This window comes from Crocodylus porosus, unplaced genomic scaffold, assembly GCF_001723895.1.
Source record: "Crocodylus porosus isolate Cpor-Errol unplaced genomic scaffold, CroPor_comp1, whole genome shotgun sequence".
NCBI classification, from domain to species: Eukaryota; Metazoa; Chordata; order Crocodylia; family Crocodylidae; genus Crocodylus; species Crocodylus porosus.
In genome coordinates this window covers 149,969,155-149,985,757 of record NW_017728886.1, presented here as the reverse complement: position 1 = coordinate 149,985,757, position 16,603 = coordinate 149,969,155, and the positions used below count along the sequence as shown (strand labels likewise).

Here is a 16,603-nt window from a genome sequence, read left to right as displayed (position 1 = left end):
GTAGGTAGGTAGGTAGGTACAAAAGTGCTGCTCAGAAATGTGTTTATGGAGTACCTGTGATAAAACTTGCAGCAGTTTCAAGAAAAGTAAAATGCATCAATTCTGCATGGACTAAGTCTATGGCTACCCATAGACTAAAGGCAAATTACTACAGGCATGTTTATTTAAAGTCAGTGTTTTCAAATTTGTCCCTCATTTCCATGTGCTCAGGGAGAGCAGTAAGGGCCTGACAGAAAGGAGTTGGGGAGAAAGGGCCTGAAGGGAGAAGTTGGGGGTAGGCAGAAGGCAAGGGGGCCACCTAACCCCCAGATTTATTTTTCCCTGCTGTAGAAGTGGGAGGGGGACAAATTGAAGGCAAACCTCCAATAATTAGATTCTATACCTGAAACATTATAACAAATTTATAAATTTTCCATACGTAGAATCTAAGTACAGGGGTTGTCTTATATTCAGGGCCATTTTATATTCAAATAAATAAGGTAATATTAACCAGATAGGGGACAGAATTCCATTTTTGCCTAGAAGAGAACCAAAGTGTAACTAGCTACCAAATCTAAGTTATATAGGTGAAGTATATAAGTAATTCTGGTTTCCCCCTCTGGGTGCATAAATAACTCCAGTAAAGGAACAAGAGACATCTGCACATCTTCAAAGGATCTGACATTATGTGACCTTTCTGTAGAGCAGGACTGAGACTTCTTCAGTTGGCTGGCCTGTCCCTTCACCTGAGAAAGATGTGACTCCGTAGCTAGAGCAAATGGGTTACAGGCCCTTTTCATGACCTCAGTTCTTTCTTTCACATGAAATTGGTGCAGGACAGCGGTTGTCCTATTCCCTTAACTCAAGGGCATTGGCAGAGGCCTGTCTATTTGTACAGGTTGCTGCTTGCTTTAGAGTCATACCCTGCTCAAGGGTCTTCCAAACAAGCTAGCCTGATGTCTGTAGCTCTGCCCCTCTCAGGGTCTATTTAGCAGTTCTTTACCTGAACTGAGTCACTTATGGTTTTTTATAATGACCCAGTTAGTCTCAAGTGTTTCAGATTGGGCAGCCAAAAAATAGAAGTTCTCTAAGTTGAGACCCCATAACAATGATGTGCCCAGATCTTGTCCTAGGGGTGTGCAGGGCCCAGGGCATATCAGCCTGGGGGTGGGGAGGGGAGTGGAGGAGTGGCAAGTGGCCAGAGTGTGGAGCGGGAAGTGGGGTGGCAAGCGGCTGAAGCAGGGGGAGGGAGGGGTGGTGAGCACCTGAAGCGTGAAGCCAATAGCGCAGAGTGCTGGCACCCTCAGCACATGCCGAGGCCACTGTATGCAGGGCCCTCCAAAGTACGGGGCCTGGGGTGGTCATCCCAATTTGCCCCCCACAGAGGATGGCTCTGGATGTGCCCCACCCCAGTTTTGCTATCTACAAAATGTGCTGGTTGTTCTTTCCAAGGGTATTTAAGAGACTAAACTGATCAAAGGTCCTAAAACACTGTTATGACATGTAGTTGGAAGATGCTCTGGAAGTGCAAAACATCTAACCAAAAGACATTTGGCTAATAACTTTTGGGTACTGTTTTTCCAATATAGACCTTGATTTTAAGTTAAATATGAGTGAAATGGCTAGGGAAATTTTCCTTGTGGTAGAGCTAAAAGTGTACTGGGCCATTTTGGGCTGTAGGCATTGGAAACACGCCTGTGGGGTATGGTAGACCAGCTGAGAAGCAAGAGAGAGAGAGAAAGTGAGAGAAAGGGAACTGGTTTGCTGGGAGTAGTGGGGACCTTGAAGGAAACTGAGGCAGCTGGAATAAAGGAAAAGGTTATTTGTGTTCTGCTGGTGAAGAGAGAATTGAGCAGAGACCAAAGGCTGCAGCAGAACAAACCCTGGGAAAAGGAATCTGAGTGTTCTCCAATTTCAGTTTATAAAAAGAGAAAGAGTGAACTGAGGTCTAAGGAGAAAAAGCCCTCTCTTCAGTTTAGTTCCTCTGGACAGGTGAAGGATCCTTCGAGAAAAGAGTGGGGGAAGAAAAGGAAACCCCTGTTTGAAGATTTAATTTAGAGTTGGGAGAGAAGCTGTACTCAGTTCCCAAAGGACAAAGGTCAAGGCTAGGAGTTTTGATTTAATGAGTCTAGTTACATAGTGTCCAAGACAGCATAAGAGGAAATCTTGACACTGTGTGTTACAAACTGGAGAGAGGCCAGGATATTCTTCACTCACTATCATTGGAGAATAGTAACCATCAAGCTGGGAGGGAAGGGGCAAGGTGTAGGGAAGGTGGAGCCCTGTGGAAGATCAGCAGTCAGGGTGGACTTAACTTCACGTCAAGAAAAGGCATCCTCCTGAATGTCAGTTTTCCAACAAGACATGGCAGGTAAGTGGGAGACATGGACAGAGGTCAGTAGATCCCAACCTGGTTACAGGGTGGAAGGACATGGCTCACTCAGTCTCCATATGCAATGCATGGAGTCTTTCTCATGCAGTAGGGCTTTTTCAAAATTCTCTACGAAGTGTAGGATACCCCGGAAACTACATGGGAGCCAATGAGGAAGTCTCAAAATGTGTGTGAGGGGTACTGGGGGGTTCAGGTCATAGGCCAAGAGGCTTAGGAGACTGGAAACATACAGGTGAATACATTAGGATACATACACTTAGAGTAAACATAACAGGCAGATAGGCATTAAGATACATACACTTAGAATAAACATAAGAGGCAGTAAACAGTCACCCAGTGGTAGAAGTCCTTCAACAGCAGATAACAAAATAACAAGTAGGGACACTAGCAATATTATATTTACACTGAGGGATCCTTGAGCTCTGCCTGCACTTTGGGGGCCAGCCTCCAATTTTTTTTCCACACCCCACCCCCTATGCCTGAATCCCTGCTGCAGTGACTCACCAGGTCAGCATTCCTGCACACACAGGCTCCCCACTCAAGCCCTACCACTGTGGCTTTCTGTGTCAGCCCTGTCACAGCTTCCAGATTTCTCCTGCATGTCCTGCAAGCTGCAGTCTTCCAGGAATAGTGCCACTGAAGTTCCCAAGTTTCTGCTGCTTGTTTTACCAGCTGCAGCTGTACAGGATCAGTCCTGTGGCAGACTCTGTGTTTCTGCTGCACAGCTCACTGACTGCAGTCCGTTCCTCCCATGTTCTCTCTCTCTGAACCATTGATTCACGTGTGCAAACCCCAGCTTTCCTCTGGCTTTCTTCCTCTTTCCCCAGCAGCCTGCTGGAAAGTGGAGTCTAGCTGCCTTTGCAGTCCATTACATCACCCGCCCCTAAATTGAATACACCTCTGCATCCAACCTGATTTACAAGATGTAGTCGATAAGCCAGTGTTTTTCAGCCTGTGGCTTGTGACCCAGAAGTGGGTCACAAGAATATGTGAAAGGGTCGTGAACAAAGTTTAAAAATGGATCAACAAACTTTAAAAAAGGATTTCCTTTAAAGGAAAAAAATGTGGGAAACTGTGGCTTTTCCCTTGCAGCCAGTCAACGTTCCAGCCTGCAAGGGGCTGCTTGGTGCCCTCCCAAGTCCCTCCCCCAACTAAATTCCGGGAGTGAGGGGCACTGGGTTGGGACTGGCCATGAATGTTTACGAATGGGTACTGGTACAAAAAAGGTTGAGAACCATTGTGCTAAGCCACCTGGGAAGTCTCCTCTCCCTCTGTGGCCTGCCTGAGAACTCAAGATTGGGGGTTCTCCTCAGCTTGGGTTGGTGCTGGATACCCTTAGGTATATTAATCCCTGGTCTCATTTCCTGTATTTGTCCAGTTTGCTACTCCTGTCCTTGTTAGGCCCTGGGTTCCACTCTACACCCCTGGGTTTACAGGCATCCCATTGGACCTATTTGGCACTGAAGTGGCAGCAGTTTGGTTGGTCAGTCCTTGGAAATGTTTGGATACTGGACAGGTAGGCTTCCCCAGCTCCCTTGTTGGACCAGGGTTTCTGCTTCTTTGGCACATACACAGTTCTACCCTGTTGCACTGTACTACAGATGTCCGTCCATTGGGCTGGTTTGCCAGTTCATACAATACTTCAGATAACTTTTTGACAACAGTTTAGGGGCCACTGAATCTTTTACATATGTTTTTGGCAGTGCCCTGTCTCCTAGCTGGGCTCCGTACCCATACCAGTTTCCTATGTCCATAAATTTGTCTAGTGATCCTGAGGTCATAGTGCTCTTTTTGCTTTTGAATGGCTGCATCCTAATGATTTTTGACAGCTTGACTAATTTAACTGAGATATCCTGCCACATTTGTAACACAGTCAGATGGGTTGTTAAATTCCTCCAACACATTTATCCCAGAGAGGACATCAATGGGGAGGCAGATCTCCTGACCAAACAGCACCATGAGTAGTGTGTACCCTGTAAATGACTGCACACTGCCCTGCATCATGACATAAGGCAGTACCTCATCCCATGTTGTCTGATTATCATTGATCAGAGAGGACAGTATATCAACCAGTATATCTGTGTGCTGCACAATGCACACCAATCTCTAACAGACTTCCTCCAACCTAACCAGAAGTACCAAGAGTGGACCTTTCTATGCCTAAGTGTCCCCCAGGACCATCCTGGAAGTGCATGCACCAGAACTCCCTGCCTCATGCTTAGCTCAGGCCACAGTGTTTGATACTGCCTTAAACATGGGTGACATTTTCAGCTTCAGGGAATTCCTCACTACCACATTCCTTCCACTCTATTAGCTTCCCAACATTGACATTTTCCTGTTGTTTCTCAGCCCAGTCTGCCAACACTCTGACTTGTGCCATGAGGTGGGTCAGTCTGCTTTGTCTGCTCCATCAATAGAGGGTGTAAACTGCCCACCTCTGCTTTGAGTTCAACCTCCTCTGTGGGAGGCCTATGGGACAAGGTATCAGCGTTTTGGTGCTGCCATCCATGGCGATGCACTAATTCATAGTTGAAGTTGGCCAGTTGTTCCAACTACCTAGCTAATTGTTCTATGGGTTGCTGAACATTGTGGAGCCACTGGAGTGAACTGTTTTCAGTTCTTAACATGAAACATTTTGGAAGAAGAAAATGTCAGAAATGTTTTGTAAAGGTCACTATTGCAAGCAGTTCTTTTCTCGTGGTGGCATAATTGTATTCCACTTTGTTCAGAGTTTTGACTTGCATAGACTATTACTTTTTCCTGGTCTTCTTCACCTTGTGACAGAACAGTGCCGATGCCAACATCACTCGCGTTGGTTTCCAACAAAAAGGGTAACTGAGAGTTGGGGTACACTAGAATGGGGAATAACAGTAACCACTGCTTTAGGTCAAGGAAGATATCCTGACATTCCTGATTCCATGCAAAACTCACTTAATCAGAGAGCTTATGCAGGGCTTATGATAGTGGTGAAACCTGCCCCCAGTCGGGCCTCTTCTGTGATTGAAGGGCCTGAGTTGTGAGCTGGGGACAAAAAGGTTGGCAGCTCAAGTCTGAGCACTTGGAGGACAAAATGGTGATTTAGGAACAGTTAGCATGGATTCACCAGGGGCAAGTCCTAACCTGACCAACCTGATGGCCTTCTATGATGAGATGACTGGCTCTGTGGATGCGGGGAGACCGGTGGATGTGGTGTACCTTGATTTTAGTGAGGCTTTTGATATGGTCTCCCACAACATTCTCCTAGGCAAACTAAGGAAGTCTGGGCTGGATGAATGGACTGTAAAATTAATAGAAAACTGGCTGGAGCATCGGACTCAGAGAGTAGCAATCAATAGCTCCATATCTAGTGGCTCCATGGCAGCCGATATCAAGTGGAGTGCCCCAGGGGTTGGTCTTGGGGCTGGCTTTGTTCAATGTCTTCATCAATGACCTGGAAGGTGGCATAGAGTGCACCCTCAGCAAATTTGCAGATGGTGGGGGGAGCAGTAGATATGCTGGAGGGGGAGGGCTAGGATTCAGAATGACCTAGACAAATTGGAGGATTGGGCCAAAAGGAATCTCATGAGGTTCAACAAGGACAAGTGCAAAGTCCTGCGCTTAGGACGGAAGAATCCCATGCACCGGTACAGGCTTGGGACTGACTGGTTGGGCAGCAGCTCTGCAGAAAAGGATTTGGGGATTACAGGGGACAATAAGCTGAATATGAGCCAGCAGTGTGCCATTGTTGCCAAGAAGGCTAACGGCATGCTGGGCTTCATTGGTAGGTGTGTTGCCAGCAGATCAAGGGAAGTGACTCTTCCCCTCTATTCTGCACTGGTGAGGCCACACCTGGAGTACTGTGTTCAGTTTTGGGGGTCTCCCACTGCAGAAAAGATGTGGACAAATTGGAGAGAGTCTCGTGGAGGGCAACTAAAATGGTGAGGGGATGGGGCTCATGACTTATGAGGAAAGACTGAGGGAAATGGACTTATTTGTAGTCTAGAGAAGAGAAGACTAGAGGGGATTTAATAACAGCCTTCAACTACCAGAAGTGGGGTTCAAAAGAGGATGGAGCTAGACTGTTCTCAGTGGTGGGAGATGACAGAACAAGGAGCAACGGTTTCAAGTTGCAGCAAGGAGCGTTTAGGTTAGATATCAGGAAGAATTTTCTCACTGGGGGGTCGTAAAACACTGAAACAGGTTTCTCAGAGAGGTGGTATAATCTCCATCCTTGGAGGTTTTCAAGACTCGGTTGGACAAAGCTTTGGCTGGGATGATCTAGTTGGGGATGGTCCTGCTATGAGCAGGGCCTTGAATTAGATGACTTCCTGAGGTCCCTTCCAACCCAAATTTTCTATGGTTCTGTAAAATCTCTTACAGTAGGAGACTAGCCCCAGAAAACTACATAATTCTTTGACATTGTAGGATACTGGTCAGGTTTTTAAAAGCCTCCACTTTCTCTGGATTTGGGCCTACCCCCTCTATGGAGATCACGTCTCAGGAAGCACACTTCCTTATAAGACAACTGGCATTTGCAGGTTTAATTTTTAAATTGGCCTCTCTCAGCTTCTTGAGCACTGTGTCCAACTTCTAGAAGTGTTCCTGGAAAGTTTGGCCTATCACAACGATATCATCCAAATGCATGAGCCAAGAAGTCCTTTGCAGGTCTGCTAAGATGATATCCAGTAAGTCTTTGGGCATTTGTAATCCTGCTTCACTTCAATACAGAGCCCACGGTAGACTGCCCTAGCCTTTCCAGTGATTAACAGGCTCAGGAATTTAAGTTTAGTGGCCTCATCCTGTCTATTTAAGTTGTAGTTCGAACTGGTCATACCAGTCATCCCACATCTGGTGTTCTCCGCTAAAGGGTGTGGGGTTAAATGGCAGCCTTGAGGCATGAGGAGAGGGTGGTGCATTTCCCTCCCCTGGGGTGTGTATCTCCCTTACCCAAATATCTGGACAGAGAGACAATTTATACAGGCTCTACATACTGCTCTATGCCTTATGGCCTGTGACCACCGCTGGCACCAGTTGTAGCATACATTGGAAACCACATGGGAACCAAGGAGGAATTCTTAAGATTTGTGTGCGAGGTACTGGAGGGTTAGGGTCATAGGCCAACAGGCTTAGGAGGTTGGAAACACACAGATGAATACATTAGGACACATACACTTTGAATAAACATAATAGGTGGATAAGCATTAAGGTACATACACTTAGAATAAACATAAGAGGCAGTTAACAGTCACCCAGTAGTAAAAGTCCTTCAACAGCAGATAACAAACAGGGACACTATCAATGTGATATTTATGTTGAGGGATCCTTTAGCTCTCCCTCAACTCCGGGGGAGCTCTCAAACTAGCCTCCAATTTCCCCCCTGCCACCCAAACATCCAGTTACTGTGCAGCTGGCTCTACACTAGAGACCTGACTGCTGTGACCCACAGTGTCAGCTCTGCTACACACACAGGCTCCCCTCTTGAGTCCTGCCACCCTGCCTCACTGCATCAGCCCCAGTGCAGCTCCTGGATCTCTCCTGGTTGTCTTGCCAGCTGCAGTCTGCCAGGAATAGTGCCACTGTAGTTCCTAAGTCTGCTGTTGTTTCAGGAGCTGCAGCTGTATAGGATCAGTCCCATGACAGCCCCTGCATATCTGCTGCATGACTTGCCAACTCCAGCTCGCTGTTCTCCTGTGCACTCTCTCTTAACCATAGAGTAGCAGGTGCAAACCCCAGCTTTCCCTTGCCTTCTTTCCCTTTCGCTAGCAGCCTTCTGGGAAATGGAGTCCAGCTGCCATTTCAGTCCATTGCAAAAGCGTTTGCAAGTAGATTAAGAAAATATATTGACCTTGGGATGATGATTTTGGATTTATGGTTAGAGCATGGAACTGTGAGTCAGGACTGATTGTTCCATCAAATCCTGTAGAAATCAATAGCATTTGCAGGTGAGAAACTTGAAATATGATGTCTAGGCTCCTGGAATCTCTTCTCAGTTCCATTGGTATGACTCTTGAGTCTTGACATATAATGTAGGTGCCTAACCCCTATTGATCTGGGCAGCTACAATACCTTTTTAGGATTTTTGCCATAGGACCTAAATCTTACAGGTGTACCTACAGTGCAGGGTGTAGTGTAGTGTAGGGAGATTTGAGCTAGTTTTCAAATGAGGTAAGAAGCAGAATAAAGCAGCCTAACCTGGAATCTATACTACTGCAGCTCAACTACTTCTGATATTCAGGTGAGTTTGTAGAAAACTAGTACCAGTATCTACTTCTACACTGTAGTGTAGTTCAGAACCCTTATGCTGAGCACCAATAGTTCCCACCAGTGATAAGTTGTACCACTGATGATCAATCAGCTCTTCTTGAATTCCCCTCTTGCAAGTCACCTCTGTAATGAGTCATGAGCCATGCTGTCATCTCATCAGTGGTTTGAGGACCTGTGACAACAGGTGTTTTAATGCAAATCCAGCATAAAACTAGGTGTATTTTTAAGAAGCTGTATTTAATATTGTGTGTCTTCTACAGAAGGCTCTTTTGGTACCAAGAATTCCCCCCCCCCCTTGCCTTTGACACATGCAACTGCCACAAATGCAGATGAGTCAGATCTGCAGCTATTACTTGTGGTGCAATCATGGTCACATGACAGAAATCCCTACAGAAACAAACAAATTCTTATCTGGATAGCTCAAAATAACATGGGGCAAACCTCAGTTCCCAATCACTCCTGCAATCTCAGTGATTTCTCAGGTATAATGGAGATTATATCTCAAGATGGTCTCAGAACTGGGGAAGGGAAGGGTTAAATATATTATATTTAGGAATAGTCTGTCATTCTGCACAGCTAGTCTTTTTCATCCACGTTGTTACAGTTTTAATTGTAAGTCTAATCTCTGTTCCTGCAATGATGTGGTGAACAGAAAAGGAAAGATTAGCTGAAAGACAGTTGTAGTTAAGAAAAGCATAGTTTCAAGAACAAAGAGCAGGAAACATGAAGATTTCTTTTTTTCTGCTTCTTTTATTTTTCTCATCTTAAACACCATCTGTTCACTACTGTTTCTAATCCATGGTAACACTTTCATATTCTCTTTTAGGGCTTTTTTACTGCACAGAACATGTTCTTAGTCAGAATGTGGTCAGTCTCTGTAACAAGGTGTACACCAAGAGACTTCCCGGGAAACTTTGAGCCAAAGTAGCTAGGGACTGGTTTTGTGCATTGCTCCATCTGAAGGCCAAAGGTAAGTTTTTATTTTATTTATTTTTGTTAAATGAGTGTATCAGTTAGGGAGCTAACATTATTTCAGCCCCTAAATAAATGGTCTGACTTGCAAAAGTAATGAATAGCTATCATCTCTTGCTCTCCTCAGGATCCAAGTATAATATTTTATCAGATTTTTACATTTAAGGTAAGTTCATTGAGACCTGTTGGGTCTTCTGCCTTTATTTAAAAAAAAAAAAAAGTAGGCCACTTATTTAGGTACCTAAATATGGATTTAATAACATTGGCCTTCCAGGATATATAATCTTATCTCATGCAAGAGTTGCACCAGTTGAAGTGGGCTTAAACCCCTTTAAGGTATGCAAACAAGTTGTCATGGTAAGCCAGGGTGTGAATGTATAGTATGTTAGCTACTTGGCTTGTGTTCGTGCACTTTCCCTGCAAGGTAGGTCATTCTCACTGATAGTAGTAGCTATTGTGGAAGTCAAAAGAACTAAATCAAACTAAGCATACTTCAGTTCTGACCAAGAATGGCCTCGCAGGGTTTTAATACAGGTAAACTAAATCCACTTAAATTTTAATTTGGATTAAAGATATAGCTATGTGAACAAGTTACCACAAAGTGAGATAAGATATGAACTTTGCACATCACCTCCTCCTTGGTAACTTCCTGCGTGCATACTCTTTTGTTTGAGTGAACTACCTCACACTTACCATGGGATAAGAGTGTGTGTGCATACCCTGGAAATACCCAGGAATAGCTGATGGGATAGCTGATGTGTAAGTGTTTGCAGTTGTGGGGGCACAACTCTGTGCCGCCACTGCCCTTGCTGCTGGCTCCAGCCAAGATGCAGCCCCATGCCCTGCTGCCAGTGCAGAAATCTGGGGAGGGAAGAGGGGGCATGTGCCCCCTGTGCCCCACTCCATGCATCACCTCTGGTTAATGGTGCTGGAAGTTCACACCCTAGCCTACCTCACAGTATCATGTTCACATAGCCATGCCCAGACAAGCTGTGTGAACATTCAGAGCTTGAATCAAAGTTCCTTGACTTCAGCAGGCGGTGGACGAGGCCAAAAATTCAGACCAGCAGAACAGTATCACAGCTGAAGCACAAACTTGCACCTCCCTTTTGGTGCTTTCTCACTCACCCTTTTAAATCAGCCAGAGGAGTTGAAGCATAGATATATGCTTGTATCATTTTAGGACAGCTGACTGTTTGTCTTGGATATCATGTTCTCACAGCACGTCAGCCCAGCCCAGTGGAGGGAAGAGACATCCCTTGAAAGCTGGCACTAGTTCTGTTTTTTAACTGGAACGTGTAAGCACTTGTGGGACTTCAAGCAATGTATCCTTCATTTAATGGGCAAGGCAGATGAGTCACAAGCTGTACAGAAGTCAGTTTTCTGCTCCTGCTGTAAAAGCAACATGTGTAGCAGAACTGTCTACTCTTTAAAAGGCAAAACATTTATTCTTGATGGCCTCAGGAGAATAGTTCTCAATCTCTAATATCTCTTGCACTTGACCATAGGCACTGTTTGCATCTGTGAGTGACCCAAATGTAATGGGCTTATAACTGGCTTCCACCCAGTGTGGCTAAGTATAAATAGTCAATAAGCCCAAGGCTGAATCGATTCAGTCTTTGCAGGTTAGTTTAAACTGCAGAGATTAAACTGAGAAACAACTGGACTTACATTTACCTCTGATTCAGGAAATTCAGCCACATACCTGTAGTGGCTCAGGCCAGAAGCTGGGGGGAGGGCGGTGTGCTAGAATATGGTTCTCTGGCACTTCCTCTTCTTGCTGCCCCAAGGTTTCTGGGATTTGCAGTCCAGCATCACAAAACAAGGACTCTGCAGGGTTGCTTATCACTTCCTCTCCCTGCTTCCAGATACCTCTGGGATTTGTAGTCTATAGTTGCAGCCAGCAGTAACTTTCAGTAAGTTTGGCAGGGCAGGGCAAGCTCTGTACTCAGGGAAAGCAGGGGTTTTACCCCTTCCCTGGCCCCAGACCCCAGCCAGGGTTTGCCAGGAGGTAGTTCCTGCCTCTCCCTCCTCCACCCCAATTCTTCTCTGATAGAGCAGACAGTGCAGCCCAGCCCAGGGCTTGAAAGCATGCTGGGATGCTGCGGGACTGTGATTTAAGTTGAACCAGGAAGGGGTCCGGAACAGAAGTTTCATAAATTGGCTTGACCCAAATCAGTTAAGTCTGACACTACAGTCAAACAGGTTTTTCTTAAACTGGTTTCAGCCATTTTGAAACTGGTGTAAGTGCACTGAACTACTGTTATTACAGGTTTAAACCAGTTTCTGATCACTTAAACTGGTTTATGTGTGACTTCTGTCCCTAGCCTGTGGGAAGGGGCAGTCATGGCTGCCTGTATGCATGAGACTCTGGTTTTCTTCAGGTTTTTAGGTGTTGTGTACCTCCTACAAATTAGTGTCCTTACAGACTGACCCTATATCCTCCTTCCACTGTAGGACTACAAGGAAAGATTTGGTTCTCCATTGGATACCCCTCCTGCCCTTTGGTGAAAGGCCTAGATGGAGTCACAGTGCATGGCCTGGTATTCTCATCTGATACATTCAGGTGTCACTTGTGTGTTCTACAAATAGTGAAGTGAGGCCTGGAGGTCATTTCTCAAATCCTAGGAGCTTTACTTGAGCCTACTTGATCTCTGAAGCTCTATGGATGCAATGGCCATATCTGCCTACAGGAGAAATTAAAGATGTCACTGTGTCCATTGATACATGTATTTTACTTTTAGAATCTGTCTAGAGTCTCCAGCCTGTCTGAAGATGCTCACCTTGTAGTGAAGTGAAAAACATGCATGGCTTGAATCTTTGTCCAAGATCACCAGTTCCACCCGGGCACAGGCCAAATGAGATCAGCTGTTCCTGAGGATCAAGTGGATGCTTTCATTATAAACTCTATAATACATTACAGCCAGTCATGTGATCTGCAACTTCTGTGGTCCTGGTTTAGTTTGTTCAGCATCTATGTTTAACTCAGTTATTCCAAATCTGTTTCTGGATAAATTTGACATATGGATGTCTTATCCTAGGCATAATTTTTTGGTGTATGAAATCAGAAAAATGAATTCAGAAATGGTGAGCTACAGTGAATAGGAAGCAATGGAAGAATTAATAGTCCAGGCTGCTCTCTCTTGATTTCCCAAGGGCTGAATTAGTTATTTGAGTTACAGAGGCCTTTATCCAGAGCATTACCATTGAATTCAGCTAGCCCTTCTCTAGATGTTCACTCACATTACTGTGAACAGAATTTGGCCCCATATTTTATTACTATTTTAACTGACTTGTTCCCAAAAAGAAAGATGAATTGTAGAGGATGCTGGGGACCACAGAAACTTTGTACAGATTTTTAGTCGATGACCTAACTAGAACATATCCCAGTGCTGATTCACAGGATGCTTCCTACTGCTGTATTTTGTGTAGAACTCCCTATTGAAACTAAAGGCAATAAATTGTGTACAAGTCAGCAGGATGTGTCCACATCATCCATGCTTCATTTACAAGGTGTTGAGGGAGGAGAGAAAGCGATAGATAGGAGCTAAGAGTTGTTCGTCTTTCCTGAAGCAAATTAACTAAAATTTGTCTGCCAGCTTGTATGAATCATAATTTAAAAAACTGGTTTGTGAGAGAGACTCTTGGAAATTAAAGCATCTCATACGTAAGGATTAATTGCAGTTTTCCTATTGCTAGTTTCCCCTGTTTGCCTACTGTCTCTGGCATCTCATGAGGCAGATCTGCTAGTACACAAAATGGGCCAAGTTAATCTTCAGTTCCCTGAAGTTAAACCAGGGGTATGTTCAGCATGATCACTACTGTTATCAAGGGCTGGTATGGGCCACATCATGCCATCCTCATTTATATTGAATAGTACTTGTACAAGTACTGTCAAAGACAGCTTGTGGACCAAAGTGCCACCCAGTGTCAGGATGTTGCAGACTGGCTTGATGCAAATTGTGTCACTGGATTTCTCTTGCTACACAGGGCTTGTGAAAATGAGGTGCTTAACTCAGTTGGAGCCTTTAGGTACTATGCTCATATGTCTTAGAAATATTAGGATCTAGGAAGCTTTTAGTGTCTTCAGCTCCGAAAGATAAAGTTAAGCAACTTTTGGAATTGGGCCTGGATTTCTCATTCATTAACTGCATTTGTATATTGTAGCATTTGCTTAGGACTGCTGGGGAGTGACAGCTTTGAGAGGAGGCTTTGTGTGGGGGTGTGTGGGTCTTTGTAGTGGCAAGAGCAGTAGGGTTATGCTGGTCACTCTACATGTCTGTATTACAACACTTTTAAGTGCTAAAATGTTTTATGATACGCTGTGAGTGAAACAAAATAGTGGCTCCTAGTAACTTGTGTAAATTCCAGATGTGACAATCCTACTGGCAAACAGACCTGTTTATCCCCATGCACGCCTTGCATTGTAATAACTCCTGCTATTAAAAGCTGGCTGAAAATCTGCCTGCCTGCTGCTACATGGCTATGTTACGGAAGAAGAAGGACCCTTGACTTGCACTTAAAAATTCCAAGTCCTCAGGCAAACTGTCTAGGGCCTTGAGGGATTTTTTTTTTCCCTTCAGGAGTTGGACATCATTCTTTTGGGATAACACAGGATTAGCAAGGGGAAAATTAGTGGCTTAAGTAGAGCTGAATTGCAGCAAAGCTGTGTAATACCTCCCCTGCTCCCCACCTCTTCTTTTTCCCCAGTCAGACGAGGAAAGAGACCATGAGGTTGTGAAAGGGGCAGAATAGGAGGAATATGCAGCTTCCTCCCCTCAGCACCCCTTCATCAAATTCTGCACCCAGCCAGCCCACAACTGCAGAAAGTGTGTGCATAGCTTGTACAGCCCTTCCTGCTGCTACATGGGAGCCCTTTTCACACCCCTACCTCCCCTCCCCCTTGAACACACACAGGCACTACTTTATTGGGGATTAGGTGGAACAGATGCATGTAAGATGCTTACAGCCTTTTCCAGACGTAAGGCCACTTTCCAATCAGCTCAGAGGAAACAGGGTAATGAGATGGAATCCCAGGCACAGAGCAGCAGAGACAACTAGCCTGTTCCTGAGACACTTGGACCACCCCTTTAACTCTCAGCACCCTGCCTCCCATTTTCCATTTGCCTTCATGTCTTTTTAAAGCTCTTTTTTTTCTGGAGGCAGCTGATGTCAGCTAGCTACTGCCAGACAGGTCAGGCCACTGCAGCTGAAATTACTTGTGATCCTTAAGAAGGGCAATGCATCAAACATGTGCCTTTTTAAAAAGGCAACATCACTTGAAGTGGCTACTGAGATGAGTTGCCTATGGCATCACTTTAGTAGGTTCCACAAGGATTGATAGGTTTTTGGGGTGGGGACAAAGGAGGAGTTGAGGGAGGCTGTTGGATATGATTAAAGTTTTGCCTGGGCTCTTACCGTCAGCAGAATTGTTGAACCTTCAGGCTGATAGTAGCACTTGCTGAAGTTCACAGTGCACTGGAAACACTGGGGAAAGATACCTTACGTGTTGATCTCCTTGTGGTTTTTTTTTCTTTTTTTCTTCTTTCATTTTAATGGTGGCCTGGTCAGTAGTATTTTGGCCCTACAGGCACAAGGCTTAGATGAGTGCGAGCTGATTATTGCTGCTGCTTGTACCCGTCACCCTCCCTGTACCTATGTACCTCTCTTTTGGTCAGGAGGGTCCACTGGAGTTCAGATATCCATTCAGTCTCTTTGTCCCCTCTTCCAAGGTGGGCACTCATAGTGTTGCCTGGGAATGGTGATAGTGCTTGGGAGAATACTTTAAAAAGCTATTTAAGTGCCTAAAAACGGATTACATCTCTGCAGGAAAGTGTGTGTGTGTGTGTGTGGAAGGGGAGGATTATACACACTTGTCTCCTACTTGTCTCCTAGCTGTCTAAACACCTTTCAAATTCTGGTCTCCACACTGAGGAACAACCACATGCCACATCTTTTTTCATGTAAATGGATGGGTAGTTATTGGATGATAACTTTTTTTTTTAAGGCACTATGGACCTGGAGCAGATTTGAAGCCACAATTAAGAGATCCCCTGTTGCATTCATTACTGTTTTGCAGGGGAGTGACCTGTGACCTGCTGACTGCAGTGTGTTTATTTATTTATTTAATTATTTAATGTCCTGGGGCTTTTTAGCAAAGGACTGTCCTGTCACTAAGGCAGCGTTTCCTCTTGGCAGAAACTGTCCAAATGACAGCTCCATTCAGGAGTAAACAAATAGCAAGAGGCTCACCAGAGGGCAAGCATCACAGCTGCAGCTCAGCAGATCAGAGCTAACTGGTTCGAGGAGGAGACTGGCTTTTCCAGGCAAACCTGCTCCTCAGAATAGATTGCTCTTAATCTGTGGCATCACTTTGCAGATCCTGGGGTTAACTTTTCCAAGATCTTACATTAGCCCCTTTGCTGTTGCACTTTTTTTTCACTTCATTTTTAGAAGCCCTTTCCAGAGCTGATCAGAACTTGCCAGAGCATAAAAAAAAATGAAATGAAATGTGTCCATTTCAATGACACTTAATGTTGGAGTTTCTCCAAAAGTGAGAGACCTGGTTCTTATCCTCTGTGATCTACTCCAATATAAACTTATCAAGTATCCAGCATGTTGAGGCAATACTTAGAAGTGTCTGTCTTGAGGATATATGGAGCACATTCAGGTTATGCACCAACTAAAACCTTCAGTCAGCAGGTGACAGGACTCAGGTTAGATAGCAATGCATTCTGAAATAGGCATAGCATTGGAAATGTGAATTATTCCTTTTTGGGTTCACAAACCACATCATCTTAAACATTTATGTACAATGCCCATCCCCAGGGTGTTTAGATTGGTAAAAATATGATTTTACATCATATAGGAGCAGCTGGGGGAGGGTAAGGAGTGGCAGGTAGCTGGAAACTGTAGGCTTGCATGCTAACCTTTTGGTGGGCCTTGTGGTTCGTGGGTGCTGTCGGTTGGACAACTCTGATCTCTGATCTATGAAACCTTGAATTGCCGTTGGCTCGC

The 16,603-nt window shown here is 44.9% G+C and overlaps 1 long non-coding RNA gene across 3 annotated transcripts in view; it reads left to right on the top strand.

Moving 5' to 3' along the window:
• LOC109315305 overlaps nt 1-16,603 on the top strand; it is a 98,208-nt gene that overhangs the window by 7,472 nt on the left and 74,133 nt on the right. The window contains exons 2-3 of one of the 3 annotated variants that reach the window (XR_002102470.1): nt 8,114-8,292; nt 9,441-9,584. This is a non-coding gene — a long non-coding RNA (uncharacterized LOC109315305). Of the gene's footprint in view, nt 1-8,113; nt 8,293-8,970; nt 9,097-9,440; nt 9,585-16,603 lie in introns of those variants that run through there. The other 2 variants (XR_002102474.1, XR_002102473.1) reach the window with 2 other exon arrangements.